The following is a 19,841-nucleotide window of genomic DNA, read 5'->3' as shown; positions in this document are numbered from 1 at the left end:
AATAAAAAAGTTGAATTCAAGATGGCGGTCGTCCCCGTGACATACTCCAAAAGGTGTTCCCCTAGGCCTATTTTGTATCGGCCATATCAAATTCCATGAAAATACATCACTGCGGATTTTACAAGGGGTGCACCCTGTACAATAAAAATAAACCAATTGACGTCCAATTAGATGAGTGTAAGAAGGCTTTTCTTTCAAAGCAAGAACAAACAAGACTGAAAAATCGAGAGGTCATACTGAGAATAAAGAAGCATACGACAGGGGGTTGTTTCTAGATGTAGTTGATTTAATTTCCAAATATGACCCCATTTTGAAAGAACACTTAGAAAACGGGCCAAAACATTGCACTTAAGTCCACAAATTCAGAATGATCTAATCCGTAGTTTGAAAAATGTTCTTGTAAGGAATTTGAAAATGTCATTACTTGGTACAAACGTGTGCATTATCGCTGATGAAACGAGTGATTGTGGTCATCATGAACAGATGTCTCTAGTTTTTCGATTTTTTGATGTCATTAAACAGTTACCTGTTGAACATTTAGTGGCTCTTCATAAGTTATCTTCTGTAGATGCACAGAAAATTTTTAATACACTAGCACTAGTAGTGTCAGAGTTTGGTGTTAATTGGCAAAATGTTTTTCAGTTTGCTTCGATGGAGCCTCAACAATGTCTGGGACACTGTCTGGGGTGCAAATCACAGGTGCAAATTAAGTGCAAAGAAAGGAACAATAATTTACGTACACTGCTATGCTCATTGTTTGAATCTTGTACTTGTGGACTCGTGTAACTCGCGACCCGAAAATAGACTTGTTTCAGATTTTTCGGAACAATTCAATTCCTTTACTCTTTCATTGAAGATAGTTCATCAAGGCATGCAGTTTTTGAAAGTGTATGCCGGAAATTGGTCTAAGTTTAAGAACACTGAAGTCTTTGTCAACAACTAGGAGTGTGCGGGATCGGAAATAAATTTCATGTCTTGATCCCGACTTTGGGAAATGATATCCCGACTTTTCGGGATCCCGAGCAGTCTGAAAATACCAAATGGTCATTTTTAAAATGTGCTAATTCTCGACATTTTCTGCATTACAAGTGTCTGGAACTTATCGGAAATTGTTTGTTTTTATTCCAGAAATGCAAAAACAATCACTTATGTTGAAAATGACATGTAGAATTCGAGATTTTCAGAGCTTCGGGAAATTTCGAACATTTCCCGTCCCGAAAATTTCTCGACTTTGTTGGGAAATGGCGAATTTATCCCATCCTGAATGTCGGGATTAAACAAAATTCCCATCCCGATGAAAAAAATTCTGTCCCGCACACCCCTATCAACAACGAGATGGGTGTGCCGTGCTGAAGCTGTTTCTGCAGTGAAAAGGAACTACTCTGCAATTATTTTGGCTTCAGAAGGAATCACTCAAAACAGTCATCAGGGTGATGTGAGAGCTAAAACAACAAGTCAGATCGTTTGAGTTAGTCTTTTGTCTCACAATGCTGCATCCAGTCCTAGAAATGATCGTGAAGCTTAGTAAGTTACTCCAAAGTCCAGATGTAAATATACTTTCGGCTGTATCTCGTGTCAGATCACTTTGCAATGCTGTGCAATCCATGAGAAATTCATCTCAATTCATGGAACTCTTCAACGAAGCTATTAAGGTCTGTGATAGTCTGGAGATTTCAATTCAAGAGGCGCAAAATTGCAAAGACGAATCAGTCAGCCAGCTCGCAGTATTTGTACGAAACAAAGGAAGAGGAGATGAGAATTTATTGTTATTATCCTCTTTTAGACTTAATTGTTTGTGGTATTGATGAGAGATTTCGTCAAGAAATGTTGGGGTCATCAGTGCCATGGGAAATCTGGTTGACTTGAATGTAAAGGATGAAGAAATAGCCGTCTTAGCTAGAACATTCAAATTGTCAGGCGAAGAGTTGGCAGCAGAAGTAAGACTTCTGAAAGGAAAATCCTCTGTGCCTAAGGGAAGTTCTTCTGTTACGCTACAGGAGTGGTTCGAGTGGTTGGAGAAAGAAGAAAGAAAGAAGTTATTTACTGCATTATACTCTGTACTACAGCGCTTTTCATCTATACCTGTCACAAGCTGCACGTGTGAGAGAGCTTTCTCCAAGCTTACCCAAGTTAAAACTAAATTAAGAGCAACTCAGAAGCAGGATAGATTGGAAGCCCTGCTCTTGCTATTTGTGGAACAGGAGAAAGCTTCGTCTATTGATGTAAATGAAGTTATTGATGAGTTTAAGAATATTGTGCCTTTCGACAGATGTCTCTTGTTTAGATGACGTGTATTTTGATGTATTTGTAACATTTATGAACATTTTGTGTGTGTGTAATTCCTATGCAATTTGATTTTTTCTACTACGCGTACATATATTCAGAAATTTTCAACACTGTCATTTAGTGAATTTATATTCCTTTACAAACATCAGTGCAGTTAAAGAGCCAAGTGATTGTATTGCAAAATATGCTATTAAAAAGATGCAAGACCTCATTTTTTCCCCTTTGTGCTCACCCAGATATAAAGTTCTAGCTACGCCTATGCTCTGATATGGATCTTTGCATTCACTCCATATTTATACCAGTATCATATGAAGTTTTGCACCAAGCACACCTGTATCATTTGGTTCAGCGATATCTCTTATGATAATAGTATGTACAGTCACCGCTAATAAAAATGGGACACTTAGTTACTGAAAGATTCGCTTCCATGCAAGACGTTATGTGTGTTGCCTAACTCTATGGCAATAAGTGGACTTTAATAGCAAATTTTCAATGGCAAATTCTACCATCACTGTACAGTTAGACAACACACATAACACCTTGCAAGGAAGCAAATATTTCAGGCTCTAGGTGTCTCATTTTTAATGCTGGGGACTACATTATTTTTTCACAGAATTTTATAAGAAATCTGCAACACTGACTGCAAGGACTTAGATATAGAAAGTACTTAAAATTGGTGTCTCAGGGTTTGTCCAGAATTTTCCATAAAGGAGAGTGTGAGGTCATTTTTAGGGGAGGACTTAAAGGGATATTTAGCACCACAATGGTCATTAATAGAACTTTTCCCAAAAAAATGAATTATGGACTGTTGAGAAAAAAAATTGGGTTTTGTGGGTATGGGCATTGGGAGGGGATCAAACTGGTCTGTTGGAAATTAGCATCTCATTCAAGTTGCAAAGAAACAGAAAGCTTGTTACTTTTATTGTTAATAACATAAATTAAGTTTCAGTTAGTACCGAATCAAAAGATGCATTAGATCGAGAAATTTACTATAAAACCAGGTAATGATTTTCATATTCTACAATTTAAACCAATGAATAAATAGTTTCGAAGTTTTCAAAATTACAAAAATTAGAGTTTTATGTAAGAGGTCAAACAACATAAAGTTTCTCCCGAAATTTTATTTTTTTATTCTTGAACCAGGTGTGTAAAAGTACATTTCAGTACACTAACTGTATGAAATATAAAAATATAAAGAAAAACAATTGCACTGGATATTCATTCCTCTGGTGGGTTAAATACAAAAGTATCCTCAAAGGTGTAATAATAATAATATAACAATAATAGTAATAAATTTGGATTTGATTGAGTTGGTGTTTTAAGTCCACTTTATGCACAGTAAGGCTAATCGGGACTGGACTTACAGTTTAAAGTTTGATCCGAACCACTATGTGCCTCCACTGGGTATTAACCCGGGACACCTTGCTTACAAGGCGACGACGCTACCACTGCACCATCGGGGATTCCCTAATAAATTTGGAGTGAAATTGGTTTATTTTTATTGCTTTATAATAGTTGTCACTGGAACCTCAGCCACAACTTCTTGACCAGCCTTGAGTTGGAGTCGAAAACTTGGGACAGACGTTTTTAAGTGTATTGTATCATGCTGTTTATTTATTTGTTTTGTGTGTTTTTTTAACAAGAATGCACTTCTGTCACTTTGATACGCACCCACTTATTGTATCATTTTAGGTGTTTAATATGTTTAAAATGTTAATTGTCTAATATGACGTAATTTGTTTTGTTCAATTGGGTAGTCTTTTATGGTTATGGACTAACCTTAAAACATTTGATGGTAAGATGGTTAGGTGAGAGATATTATGGATGTTTCTGGAATAATGGAAGTGATTTTGAAAATGTGAATGTGGTAATTTGTGTTGTGAAGAACAATTATGAACTTAATACACTTTTGTTTCTTATAAGGAGTTTAATTGCGAGTGCAAGTTGGTAAGGTTTACGAAAGCATATCCTTATCTCATTTCCCACAACCTGAGGGCTTCATAGTAGGCTGATAAGTCTCAGGCTCGCCGTTGAGGAATAAATGTAAGTAGTTCCATTGAAAATAATCTCGGGAACGTAGCAGGTGTAAACTTTTTGGCGCCGCAACGCGGGACTCGATAAATGTGTTTGAGTAGGGTATGCAGAAGCGTAATTTAAGAAGTGATCGTCGTAAGTTAAAAATGGATACTTTAAGTTGCTGTTCCGATAAAGGGAAAGCTGATGATGAAGAGGTCGAGTGCAACGATTGTAAAAGAAGCTTTCACTTACGTTGTGCTGATTATCCTTTGCCAAAATCGCAGTATAAGGGGGAAGATTTGAAATGTCTAATTTGTAAAGAGAAGGGTAACAAAGGAAGTCCTTGTTTGGAACAGTTGTTTCAAACCCTGATGGAGAAAATGGAAATGGGAAGAAAAGAAGATAAAGAGGAACAGGATAGGATAAGAAATGAACAAGAAAGAATCAGAAGAGAAGATAAAGAGGAACAGGAAAGGATAAGAAGAGAAGATAAAGAGGAACAGGAAAGGATAAGAAATGAAGATAAAGAGGAACAGGAAAGAATCAGAAGAGAAGATAAAGAAGAACAGGAAAGGATAAGAAATGATCAAGAAAGAAAAAGGAATGAAGAAAGAGGAGAATTGATGAAGCTGCTCAGCCAAGATAAGGATGAACTATTATCTAGAATAGAAGAGGGGCGAAAGGAATGTAGAGAAATTAAGGAGACTCTGAGGAAGGAAATTGCGTGTGAGAGGCAGCAAGTAGCTGAATTAATACTAAAGCTGGAAGAAAAACAAAAGGAGGATTATGAAAAGTGGAACTTAGACTTGACACAGGAGAAAACATCTAGAGAAGCTAAAGAAAAGGAAATGGAAAATGAAATTGAGAGATTGAGGGGACGAATAGAGAGTGTTGAAATAATTGCAAGGCCAGAACCAACACAGGGTTCCTCAGAATTACTTGATAATTTAGAGCTAAATCAGAGAAGGCAAGAAAAGAAACTTGAAGAAGTTACGGAGAAAGTCGCATCTGTAGATAGGCAGGTCGATCAACTACAGATGTTAATGGCAGGCTGTAGGGTTCTAGAACCTTCTCAAAATGATGAAGCTGTATTTCAACCGGGAATGAACGGTTCAACAACGAGAGGTGATTCTAAGAGGAAGATGAGGAAAAGGAATCGTTACTCGTCAAGTTCTTGCTCTGCAGTTTCCTCTAGTTCTGAGGAAACTGAAACAAGGAAAATTACAAAGCCCAGGAAGAGACATAATAATGGAAAGTCTGAGAGATGGGGACAGGATGAGATATCTCGTGACAATGCCTATAAGAATAGTTCCTACAAATCTTTTCGCATGTCTGATGTTAACGCTCTTTCAAAGTTTACTGGAGAGATTAATACTGTCTCTGCTGAGAGGTATTTAAAAGAGCTAATAACATACCTGGACCTAATGAATGTCCCTATGATTTTTAGATTGAAGTTATTGCCCTCTCTTATGGTAGGAAAGGCTAAGGCGTGGTTTGTTGCAAATGAGAAGAAGTGGAAGACTTTTGAACATTTTTGTGCTGCCTTTAGAAAACAATATGCCTCTGCTGATGCCAAGCAAAGGGAAATGCAGACGCTGAGAAACAAACGGTATTCGAGGAGCTGTGGCCCCTCACTTGAAGAATATTGCTGGGACACACATGGCTCGTATTGTAATCTTGTGGATAGCGTTGACCAAAGCGAAGTGCTGAACTTGGTTATTAGTCAACTTCCGCTGCGAGTGCGTCAGTTGGTACTTACTCGCGATCCACGCAACATGGATCAACTTACCAGCTTCTTGGGAAGATATGAAGCCTCGGAGCAACTTGAGGGATGGAGGACAGAAAACCCGAGATTCAAGGACAGAAGAACCAACCAAGCTAGAGTTAGGCAATTGACGTTCTCCAGAAATCAACCCAAGTCAGCGAAAGTGTCTGCTGGTAACGGAAGATCTGATAATGAGAACTTTAGTGGTAGCGCACGACAAGGTAACAATCCTTCAGGAGAAGAAAATAGAAGCGGGTTCTACAGAAGAAGGAACTGCGAGGTATCACAGCGATCTTCTGGAGAAGAAAGAAGAATGCCATTCCGAAGAAGTTCATTAGGTAATAATAATTTCTGCTCACATCACTATAACCGGTATAGAGGTAACTACAATTGGAGGAGGAAAGAAAGTGCTACACAGACGGAAGATTTCGATAGTGGAGAAACTAGTGTTAAACAATTAGATGTTACCACTTGGAACACGTCTGCCGCGTGCTACACTCCAAGAAACTGAGAAGCAGTTGTTGAGTTGAGTGGATGGCCCTATAGTTTTGAAAAAGAAAATTTACTCCATTTTCATTTTGTTAATTTTCTTTTTGTTTGTGGGAGGATGCCATGATACGCACCCACTTATTGTATCATTTTAGGTGTTTAATATGTTTAAAATGTTAATTGTCTAATATGACGTAATTTGTTTTGTTCAATTGGGTAGTCTTTTATGGTTATGGACTAACCTTAAAACATTTGATGGTAAGATGGTTAGGTGAGAGATATTATGGATGTTTCTGGAATAATGGAAGTGATTTTGAAAATGTGAATGTGGTAATTTGTGTTGTGAAGAACAATTATGAACTTAATACACTTTTGTTTCTTATAAGGAGTTTAATTGCGAGTACAAGTTGGTAAGGTTTACGAAAGCATATCCTTGTCTCATTTCCCACAACCTGAGGGCTTCATAGTAGGCTGATAAGTCTCAGGCTCGCCGTTGAGGAATAAATGTAAGTAGTTCCATTGAAAATAATCTCGGGAACGTAGCAACTTCTAATGCCTCAGCTTGCACACTGGAACAGATGTTGATGCAATCAATACAGGCAACTTGTGTCCATTAAGGATCAAAAGCAGTGGAAGCTGAAACCTTCAATTTTATGATATTTTTCAGTTTAGAACATTTTGGAAGAGCTAAAGACTGACAACCTTTCAAATGCGTGAATATATACACCCTTAGCACAATTTAAACTAATCCTTGTCATGCATTTCACTTTACAATCAATGAACAGATTCTCTAGGGCCTTTGACCAGGTGAGTTCTGGAATTGATGTCACTCTCATCTTCAGGGTGGAAAATGTTAGCTCTCAGAAGTTCGGAAACCTTTCCAGAATGCATCTGATTGATAGCATGAGGGAATATGTTCATTATTCGTCGCCAGGAAAGTTTCAAGACTTACATAAAATGTAATCCACTTTGGAAGATAAGTTTCCTGTTACTATTCATATTTTCATTATTTTACCTCCCTTTTCTGTTTGTATTTTCGTTAATTAGCCTCGCTTTTCTTCCTTGTGAGTGTTCGGGATTTTTTCCACCACCTGTTCAAGCAGCTCCGATGCCCACCCATCATCGTATAAAATGGGTACTTGTAGGAAACTCTGGGAGGTAAAGGTGGCCAGGGGCGTTGTGCTGATCATATCACCCCAGTGACGTGTGGTGACGTCGACACTTGGAGTAGCAATTAGTGGCGTGCCCAAATTGGGTTGGTGTGGGTCTCATAATCCCCCCCCCCCACCGTTTTTAGCGGCCAGTGTTCCTAAAAAACGCCAAAGACAGGGAAAGATTGCAAAATGGGGAATTTCTACTAAGAAAAAGTACATGTAACTCCCACTTCCTTTCGAAAATCAAAAACGATTTGACTACTAAGCCAGAGATCCCGGGTTCGAATCCCGGCCTGGCCATGGGTGTTCTTTATGTGTGTCCCTTCATCAATTTTATCGTTTCATCTTCGCGATTAGCCAAAAGTGGTGGAAAAGCAAGTAAAATAAACCAAACAATCAATGATTTGATTTTTGTTATTTAGCATCGCTTTTTTGTCACATTTGGTTAATCATCATGATGATACGATGACATTAATGAAGAATCAAACACTAAGAACACCCATGCCCAGGTTGGGGTTCGAACCCAGAACCCCTGATGTCGTAGGGCGCTGTGATAACCATTTCCCTACTGTTCGTTGATTTGGTGTTTCAAGTTCACATTATCCACAGCAAGGCTAATCACGACTGGACCTACAGTTTAAAGTGAGATCCAAACCACTATGTGCCTCCACCGGATACCGATCCGGGGCCACTTGCACACAGAGGTTGGCCGACAATAACGACGAGAGGAATGCACTAACCATTCGGATACATGGGTATAGGTAAAGCAAACTGCATTTTTTCCGCACTACTGTTTTTCAATTGGATTTTTGGAATGCTATCTTTGCATATGATTCATGTTTTTTGAATGATTTTGTATTGCTTGATTTCCCTCATTCCTCCATCTCACGATCTCGTTGCCGAAGGATCCGGGCTCGAGCCCTGGCCTGTGCATGAGTATTTCTTTATAACCACTCTTTACCCGTTTAATTTAATCAACGTACTTCGTCATGGCAGATGTTAGGTAAAGTGATGGAAGAGCAACAGCTAGGCAGACAAGAATACACAGTCAACAGTCCGCCTTCCCATTGTTTACCGCGGCACGTTTGGTTTTCTGAATTCGAACTACAATAAGCGTCTTTTTTCAAGTAACTCCACAATTGTCTCACGACCTTGGGTCAAAACAGAAATTTTGGGAGTTCTCACCGGGACTGGGACTGCTTGCATCAAAGCTAGAGTTCTAACCACTATGCTACGTGTGACCTCTCTTCACAGTATAATAGGTAAAAACTTAAATTTATGTTGTTGTTGTTTTTTAATCTAAAGGAACTTTCTTCTAATTTCATCTAACCACAATTCGTCATCATGATCAGCCCAAAGAATAGAAAAGTGCAACTTTTTATTATTGTGTTGTCCATTTGGTTACCTGTTTTAGGAGGTTTTAGTGCCTACAATAAAAATCCGAACCCATACGCATTACTTTCCTTCTAAACGAGCGTTCACGTGCTTTGCACCAAAGTCCATCGACCGCTAGTTTTCCTCGCTCCGAAGGGGGCGGCAAACAGTACACATGTCAACGACCCTTTCATTCATTCTTTGCACTAATGGGGTATCAGACACTCGGAAGACAGTTTCAAGTTGCCATCAGAAACCCTGCTGCGGTTGTAAACACGGGGACTGGAAAAAAAACAAACCAGTGGACCTTCAATCGTAAATTCCAAGAGCGCTGAGCGGTACAGTGGGATTCATGAGTATTACCGTGCAAATTCTCCATGACTATTTTCATTAATTTTTCTTTTACATCCTATGTGTTTTTAAGCGATTTATTTTTATGTATGCTGGTGCAGAAAGCAACAGCTTGTTTTGAGATTTCTTTTAATTCTTGAATCCCGTATATTGGGTCATATAAAGTGCATGGACATGGTGATGGACAGTTTGCATGGTAATACTCATGAATCCCACTGTGCACCCTCACATTTGTTGTCCCTCCACTTCAAGAGTAGACAAATAACCATTTTATGGCTCCTGTCCTCTGTTGAGCAATAATATACGACAGGAAATAAAGGAAAGCTGGATTCACAAATGCATCGCTGTTCTTTGTCGGCGACCTTTGACTGGTGGCTTGGCAAAAATGAACACACAGTTGTCCGTTTGGAGAAATTCAACTTTGTTGTGGCGGAATTTTTCTTTTCACAGCAATTATGTTTGTCTTCAGTTGCGTGCAGTGACGTCGACACTTGGGGCAGCAATGAGTGGTGTGCCCAATGGGGGTTGGTGTGGGTCATAATCCCTCCCCCCCCCCCTTTAGGGCCCAGTATTCCTAAAGAAAGAACGTCAAGGACAGGAAAAGTGTTCAGTTATACACCTCTTGGTAAAAGGATTTCAGTCCTCATAGACACACAATAATTTTAGTTACAGTAAACGTTTGGCCTCATATAAGTGCAAAAAAGTAGAAATATTAAACAATTCGTACAGTTTATCTAGTAAGCAATGGCTAAAAATACAATAATAGCATAACATACTTCAAAATTAAGCAAGCAGTGATATTCCTGTGGCACATAATAAATCTAAAATATACTCGAAAATACTCTGACTCTGCCATATGGTCGTGGGTTATCTGAGATCGAAATTTTCAAGCTTTCTCTCATGCATAAAGTGGCTCTAGGAATTACTAAGCCTCAATAAAATGGAAACATGCAGTAAAGGCACTGGAGAGTCATGCTGATCACATCATATCAAAAACATGCAAGAACGAGAATATATGGAACCCTACTCATATATTTAGGAAACTTGACCTACCCTAACAGTAAAAAATACCAATGAAACTCTAAAATAAACAAACTTTCGTACGAAGCAAACAAAAAATAGCTTAGTGTAAGTCAATAAACCCTAACAACAACAACATTCAACAACTACATAAAAAAAAAAAAATAATAGTAATAATAAAGTTTGTGGCTAAAGTTTCACTTAAAAGTACTTCTTCCTTAGTGATTAGAGAATTTTTTTAAAATAAAAAACAAAACTCAAAGTAAAAAATTAATAAATATAAGATACAAAAGGCAATAAATAGAAAAATTAATAAAAGAAGTTGAAAAAATTTTCTTTGCGAGTCTAAACTGCAATAAAAAATGTAGCCTGAATAGATGAAATTGTGATATTAGAGTAAAAGATAAGCCTAAATTTGTAAATAATAAGTTAAAAGTTGAAAAAATGTCTTTGTAAGTGCAAAATGTAATAAACACTCCTGCCAGAATAGCTTAAATTGTGTTATTTGAGTAAAAAATGGAAATAAACTTTTAAAATAACAAGTTAAAAGTTGAAATAATGTCTTTGTGAGTCCAAAACTTAATAAAAAATGTAGCCTGAATAGATGAAATTGTGATATTAGAGTAAAAGATAAGCCTAAATTTGTAAATAATAAGTTAAAAGTTGAAAAAATCTGTAAGTGCAAAATGTAATAAACACTCCTGCCAGAATAGTTTAAATTGTGTTATTTGAGTTAAAAATGGAAATAAACTTTTAAAATAACAAGTTAAAAGTTGAAAAAATGTATTTGTGAGTCCAAAATTTAATAAAAAATGTTGCTTGAATAGATGAAATTGTGATATTAGAATAAAAAATAAACCTAAACTTCAGCTAAAGTTGAAGAAACACAGTTTGTGTGTCTAAATTGCCATGCAAACTATTGCTTGAATCGTTCAAATAGCATTTTCTGAGTAAAAATACGCTAAAAATGTGAAATATTGGCCCTAACAGTAAAAAATCTGGTCAATTTTACCTTAATCCTGCTGTTTATAAGGCAATGATCAAAAGGTCCGTGGTTCGAAACCTAGAAATAAGGGCAAATAGTGGATCGCATCCACTTTAACCTGTAGATACTGGAACTGATTGTTCCTAGTTCAGCCAAATTCGTTACGCTTTAGATCAAATAGTCTTTGCAATGTTACGAAAGGAGGAAAAAACCGCGTAAATTACTTCCACAAAATAAAATTGGAACCTCAAAGAAAATCAATACAAGCGTGTTAAAATATTGGCGATACGCGACCTTATCCCATTCAGCTCCGGAAGAAGACCGATGGGGAACATAACAATGGACTCTTTTCTCCCATTTCGGCCGTCAATGATCGCTCGCGGTTTTGGATTTGCGGTGAAATATTCTTCTTTTCTGGTGCAAATTTCGATCGCAACCTTGTAGAGGGGTGTTGAACTCGAGGTATTCTTCCCTTTTTTTAAGAGCAATTATTATTAATAACATGGATTCTGCCCGTATACTTCGTTTTCATATAGGCTACATCGTTCAATTTCTTCGAATTTAAAGCGAACATAGGCTAACGCCATATATTGTGTTATAATATTTTCTACCTCCGATCGCATCGGGACCGGTTGAATTCGGATAAATCCAGATCCTTAATTATACCTAATATGATCCAGCATCGTCGCCTTCTGCACTATAATTTCGCCTGGTAGTGTAGTTCCCGAGAGGAGCAGTGTTTCCAAACCTATAACCGTAGTGTTTCCAACCCTGTATTGGTTGGTTGGTTGTTGATTTGGTGTTTTAAGTCCACATTGCTCAGTATGACTAATTGGGACTGGACCTACAGTTTAAAGTGGGATTCAAACTACTTCGTGCCTCCACCGGGACCCGTTGATTACAAGGCGACGACGCTACCACTGCGCCATCCAAGCCTGTATTGCTTCGTAGAAGACGAAACCTTCACGTAAACTTCTTCATTCGTTAGTTACATTTGGTTTACAAACTCTCATTACAGGACACTCTTTTCCTGTATTGCATGTTTTCTGGAGCGGAGAAAATTCTGTAATTATTTTTCATTTTATGTTTCGCAGCTTGTCTACCATTTATTGGCTAATCGCAACAATGAGGATGAATGATGACTCGATTAAATTCATAAAAGGACAGTCATAAACAGGGTTGGCATGTTTAAAACAAAAGTGTTTAAAACACTTTGTTTTAAACGTTTAAAACACACGGCTTTGTTTTTTTTACAAATGTTTTAAACGTTTATAACAATGTGTTTTAAACATGTTTTTTTTAGAAGTGTTTAAAACACATTTTGGTACTTGATATTTTATAATCTATGATATATTTTTTGTTTGGCAGCCCTGTTTTTTTCATTGAACCTGTGTCAATTAATCCGTGCTTTATGGGTCTCACTTATCGCACAACACTTGACCAACCTTTTGTTCTGACGTCACGGGAGAAAGCTTTTTAATTTTAGGGCACATGCCTACGTTGTATGCACAAGGTAGCAAAACTGTTGTGCGACAAGAGAGACCCGTGCTTTACTGTAGAAATCGAAACTTCTCAGTTCTTTGTTTCCTACAATTCGTGATTTTGATCATGACGTGATTTTTATTTCTCTTGCGATACGATTCATTGGTTTGTATAACTGAATAAAGCGCAGATGGTTACTTTTGGTAACATAATTTTGTACTTAGAAACATAAATTGATCTTGAGAATTTATTATGACACTGCAGGTTGTTTTCTGCTATATAAACTGTTCAGGCAGCAAGAAATATTTCACCATGATTTTTCCAGGACGAGGATAGTAATTCAATAATATTTAGTTTCTTGAAATTTAGATGAATATGAATCCTAACCTACTTCAACAGTGACGGAAAAAGGGGGCTATTAACCCCAGTAGTCCCTGCAGTAGAGGTGTGCGGGATCTCGAAAAGTCGGGACCGGGATCGGGGGCAAAACAGGCCCGTAGCTAGAGGGGGGCAGGGGGCAACTGCCCCTCCCTGAGAGCCTGCTTTGGCACACCTGTGAAAAATACAGAACACATTCCTACCTGAAATTCTCAATAATCTTTACAATTATATCATGTGTTACTCTAGCAACATAACAAAGACACTTATTGATTTTGTGATTTATTAGGGTGTGTGGGATTCCGTATAATGTCGTATCATGATTGGAGGGAGGGGGAATTCCCTTCCAGATTCAGACTTCGGAAAATGATTTCGAAATTTTCAGTATCTAGAAGAGTTGTGAAATTTTGAGTAGTCTTGTATTAAAAGTGCGTAAAGGTGTCGGATATTTTTCTTGGGATGTGTTGCTATGAACTTGGAACTGCTTAAATTTTTGCTTCATGTGATAGAGAGAGGGAGTTGATATTTCAGTTTTGTTACGTATCGTTGCATTTCTGCCACTTCTAGTAGCTAATGGCAACAATGACTGATGACGTGAAACTGATGAAGAGACACTCACAAACAGTGCCGAAACCACAGGGGGGCATGAGACATTGCCCCCCCCCCTCCACCTTGGACGGTAGTCCATTCTATGGGAAGCCAACATTGAAGTAAAAAAAGCAAGACTAGGAGAATCTAGGAATAGCAGGACAATTGGATACTCATGATGGAATTAGTTTTTACGTGTTCCTTGCATTTTTCTTACAGACGGCCATGGGGACTTGCAAGGGGCAATAGCCCCCCTCCATTTCAAATTTTATACAAATAACAATGTCCTTGCTCGCTTCGCTCGCAATATCTGCTATTCTTATAGTCCAAGTTCAGAGCCATAGCTATGGGGCGGGGTGAGTCGGCCCTGGGAGCCAAATGATCTATAGTAAAAAAAAATGTTAAAGAGAATGCCATGGCACCCCGTAAAGTTATTTGCGGCCTATTAAAACAATTTCTTTCTAGGGAAATTTAAAATGAAATATTAAAGATGACACTGTAATCCAAGAAGTCATTGATCAGTCAAGGGATTCCTATTTGTTTGTCAGGTGTCAAAACATGTATTTCAACTATAATATAATACAATTCACACAATATTTTGCAAAATGGTTAACGTAATCAGTAGGCAAACATTGTCTGTAGTGATGCAAGAGTCTCCCCTTTGAAGGAAATAGAGTCCGTGGTGGACTAAGGGACCCATGCTTTAATGTTTTAGCAAGTACAAAAAATGTATTACAAATTTTTACACAATTCATCAAAGTGTAGATAATATGTAACCATTATTATTTAATTAATTCGATTTTTCTTACATAACACAATACAATGGTGTTGTTGGATTAACATTAGATACCTTTGTGAGTAAAAATCTTGCATCCTGGAAACCAGAGGGAATCATTATGAAGCATGATTTATAAAGGGCTCCCTTAATCAGTTTTGCAGAGAGGCCCAAAGCTGTTGGTACATATTAATAATCTATTAACATTATCGACCTGTAGATATCAAGTTGATACAGTCTCTATTAGCTTATTTATGTTAAACTTTATATTCTTTGAAGTGATTTTCGAAAGGAAGGGGTTATGTCTACATTTTTAAGTAGGCATTCCTCATTTTGCCATATTTTCCTGCCTTTGACGTTATTTTTTTTTAAATATTGGACAAAAAGGGAGGGGTATAACTCCCACTAGTCCCCCCTTGGGTACGCCACTGATTCTTTGACAATCTGGAAAGATCATTATCGAAATGTTGCTATTTGATGCTGCTCGAAGTTTTTATTGATCGTTGCAGTTTCAAGATATCATCCACTTATCTCTTTTGGGGGAGAGGGAAAGTGCCTCTGTGTACCCTGCTATATGTGCCAATGTGACACAATATATTAAGAAATTACCCCCTCTAGGATTGACTCGCCCCCCCCCCCCCTCCTACAAAGAATTCTTGGCTACGGGCCTGAGGCAAAAATTCCCGGGACGATCGCGACTTCGGGAAATGACTTCCCGGCTTTTCGGGATCCCAAGCAATCGGGAAATACCGAATGGTCATTTTAAAAAGTCGTCAATTCTCGACGTTTTCTGCATTGTAAATGTCTGGAACTTATCGGAAATTGTTAGTTTTGTACCAGAAGTGCAAAAAGAAGCACTTAAGATGGAAATTACGTGTAGAATTCGAGATTTCAAGAGCTTTGGGAAATTTCGAACATATCCCGTCCCGAAAATTTCCCGACTTTGTCGGGAAATTGAGAATTTTCCCCGTCCCGAATGTCGGGATTTAAAGAATTTCCCGTCCCGACCCAAAAAATTGTGTCCCGCACACCCCTACCCTGCAGTATGGTAAACCTTATCACCAAAGGTAAATAAACTCTCCTTGCCGCCGCTACACTCATAAAAATGAGTATTTTTTCTTTAACGACTTTAACTATAATTTACTGGGAAAAGGTTGACTTTCTTTTGTTTAAAACATGTTTAAAACATGTTTTTTTTAACTCATGTTTAAAACTATGTTTAAAACAAAAAAAACATGTTTTAAACAAAAAAAACAGTTTGTTTTGTTCTTTTTAAAAAAAACACAAATTTTGCCAACCCTGGTCATAAAGGAACCATGGGGGCTAAATTCATATTAGTATTATTATCTTTCTATTTTTTTTACTTTACTTTTGGCTAATCGCAACGATGATGATTAGTGTATGATAAAATTCATGAAGGAACACTCATAAACAATCATACCCAGGCCGGGACTCCAATCCTGGAATTTCGTCAGCGAGATCAAAAGCCGACGGCTTACCACGCTCGGGCACAGCGGCGGTCAATTATTATTAGTGATAGTGTCTCAAGTAGTGTATTTTCCCACCATATTCTTTCATACAATCATGAAACGGATGAAAATTCAAATGTTAAAATACCTGCCTACGTTTTTTTTAGTTTTTTTTTAGCCTGCAATATAAACCCCTACTGCACGAAACCAAATTGTGAGAATAGGAAACAGAACCAAGTTAACATATCTTGACCGTGGAAAGTGTTAATACAAAATCTAGAAAAGAGCAATTTAACAGTTACGTGATTGCTTTTCCATTTGTTGTATGGGAAGAATTGTCTGAAATGTGTGTGTAGTGGCAGGCAAAAGAGAATACAAAGATCGAATAGAGAGGCAACACTGTCACTGTTCTGCACTGCACAGACAACGCGTCTCGTCGAGTGGGCGGGTCACTGTGGGTGCGAGCGAGCTGCTGTTGCTTCTGCAAAAAGAACACTGACAGACAACTGAATGACGCTCCGCTTAAAATCTAGTCAATCGAGAAAGGATTTGTTGAGGAAGTGAATTGAAATATAAACACCAGAATTTGGTCTAAGCCTATAATGGTTACTCGCAATAAGAGCTGATCAATTTTTACATGTGGAATTCCGTAATGAAAGAGGCAACAGGCCGCACTTCACACCTTTAGCCTGGTAACACCAATAAATCATCTCATTATATGTGTTCGGTTATGTTGATAGTCATGTTTAATATAATACCTTCAAACACAAACAATATCATGGACTCACTCAGAGGAAGAATTCAATTTTACGCTTTACTTTCCTGAAGATAGTGTAGCAATATAATCATTCCGCTCCATTTTCGTATTCTCAATTGAACTCGCACTATTTTTTCCAGACGTTGAGCCCCACCTCCCTTCTCCCACCTTAAAAATTCTTGGGTGAGAGGCTACAAACTATACTAAAACTGAATTACAGACAATACTTTACGACTCAAAGTGACGTGACCTAGAACGTAGTGAAAAATCACTGGTGCAAAATTCAACGTAATGAGGATAAAATGAAATTAGGAAAATGTATGTGCTACACAGTTTTACATACATACATACACATAGTTAGTTCCGTGTAGAAGACATTTCTTCACATTTTTCTTACCTTGGCTTCCTTGAATTCACGAAAATGTAAAGCCATGAACGCGTTAACCCCCTATAATCACGGAGTCCCAGGTTCGATTCCTGGTGGAGACACACCTGCCTAGTGGTTCGGATCCCACTCTCAAGTGTAGCCTTTCTGAGCATGAAATGGAATTAAAACAAAATTGGAACACGGTAACACATCACAACACACGCGCAGAGGGCGTTGAACTTAATGACTGACAATTATTATATACATCGGACTTTCAGCGAAGCTGGAATAAGGTCTATTTGCCATGCCAAATAGTGTGAATTTTCTGTCTCGTGGTGCCTTCTATACGAAGTGCACGCAAGTTATCTAAAAAATTCAAATTTGAGGGTGAGTCGAGCTATGTTTCTTTCAATAAGACTCTTCACTTCAAACATATTTTGCTCTATAGCTGTCGATTTCGAATGGACATCTAAGACTGGTTGTTTAGCGGACCGGATTTGGAGCAAAATCACGGACTATCATAGTTCCAATCACACTAGAGACGTAGCAAAAAATGTTCGCCTGAAGATGAGAGAAGAGGCGATCTCTTGAAATGTCTCGAAATTTAAAGATAGAATATATGGTCAATAAAAAAAAACAATGGATAATGTCCAATTAAGTAGAAACGCTGTTAGAACCGGTGTTCATTCACAGAGCAAAAGGGTTATTTTGACAAAATCCTGTTTCCCTGCTGGCTGCTTCGGAGAAGGGGGCTTTGTAAAGTTATCGTTTCTTGCCCAAGCGGTAGGCCTAATTAGTTGATTGACCACGAGTTCTTTCGTAGGTAAACGCGGCAACAGAGGATCACTGCCATAAATGTGGTTCCCGCGCCGGCTGAAAGAGCGACGGGAATTTAAAGGAACATTGACACTAACTTCAGACAAACATCCAATAATTTCCTTAGGTTTCAAAGCTGATCCGAAGGGACAACAAATACCAAAGGAAAACATGAATTAAATGATCGATTGGTCCGTCCTTCTGTTAATGGACGGCAATTCATATTAACAATAATAATCGTAAGCTTATCACTAAAGAGTCAACAATCAAAGCTAATACGCATCTATTGATCAGAAATTACTAGAGTGTTAAAGTTGTTTTTAAATCTTTTGTTATTATATGTCGCTCTTCTGCCACTTTCGGCTAATGAGGATGAGTGACGATTAGATTAAATTGATACCATGATACCAATACTGAAGCCGTGGCTCGAACCCGGAAATTTCGTGGGATCGGAAGTGGATCACTTAACGCGCTTGGCCACCAAAGAGAACCGACTCTGCGGCCAAGTGCGGTTAGTGGTGGACTAACAATCCAGACACCGAATGTTCCGGGTTCGAGTCCCGCCCAAACCTTTGTCAATTTCTTAATCTTCAGAAATCCCTTCACAATCTAAGACATAACACTTTATCAAAACTTCATTCCCCTCCCCTCCACCTGAAATTTAATACTCAATCTTCTCAACAATATTTCCATGCCAATTTTAGACTTCCTGTTGATATTGCTCCCTCCAAAAAAAGCAATCTAAGACGTAATATTAATACACAAGAGTTTGGATTCCCTGCCCCCCAAAATAATTATCAATCCAGCTACCTGAAAATCCCACTAACTTCATTAATCGCCCACCATAATTTCCCTATCAATCTAAGGCCTAATATGTAAGAGTTGGATATCGCCCCCCCCCCCCCCCGGCCGATATTACTTATTACCCGTAACAATTCCCCTGACAATCTACAAATTATTATTTGTATATCAGCAATGGCTAATTGATAACGTAATTCATCAACGTCAGTCTGCGCCATAATGCCCCCCCCCCCCCTCCGCTGGGCACCCTTGATTTAGAACTGTGACAACGTGAGAGGTGTAATGTAACTAATAGTTAAATGTTAGGAATGGCTGCATGTATGCTGCGCATTTGAATTTCATGTGAATCAAATCTGTCAATAATATGAATATTAATATTATAGAATATAATATCGTGGTGCAGAGGTGTAAAAAAGTAACCATGAGCACCAAAGTATCAATAAGAAAGATTTGGAAAGATAAGTTGCATATGGAGATGTGTGTAATTAGTTTGTTCTGGGATGTAGCAAAGAACATCGGTTAAACCGTGTGGGGTGTCAATACTCTGTCCACCCCCGTTGGTTTCAAGCACTGCATCTAGTCGACGAGGCAAGGATTCCACGAGCAGATGTCTTCTCCTTAAACTCTTCCAAATATCAAACATGTGAGCCAGTAGAGCTTCCATTGTTCTCAGCTGTCTAGGTTCCCACTCTCTCACCATCAACGCCCAAATGTTTTCGATTTGGAGACTTCGCTGGCCAATCTACTCTTGAAATTCCTGGGTGCTGATTAAACCAGGTGGTGGTCGCTTTCGACGTATGGACGCTGCTGTTGTCTTGATCGAAAGTCACGTGCGGAATCTCATCTTCAAGGTGTATCTCTCGCGCGCTGGGAAACATGTGGTTTTCCAGCACTGTTACGTATTCCTGCGAATTCATTCTCGAGGACACTTCCACCAATCCATCTACTCCAGGCGAACTGATCCATCC

This window comes from Lepisma saccharinum, chromosome 21 (genome assembly GCF_977018435.1).
Source record: "Lepisma saccharinum chromosome 21, izLepSacc3.1, whole genome shotgun sequence".
NCBI classification, from domain to species: Eukaryota; Metazoa; Arthropoda; class Insecta; order Zygentoma; family Lepismatidae; genus Lepisma; species Lepisma saccharinum.
The sequence above is the reverse complement of the archived record's forward strand: the minus strand, read 5'-3'. Positions refer to the sequence as shown.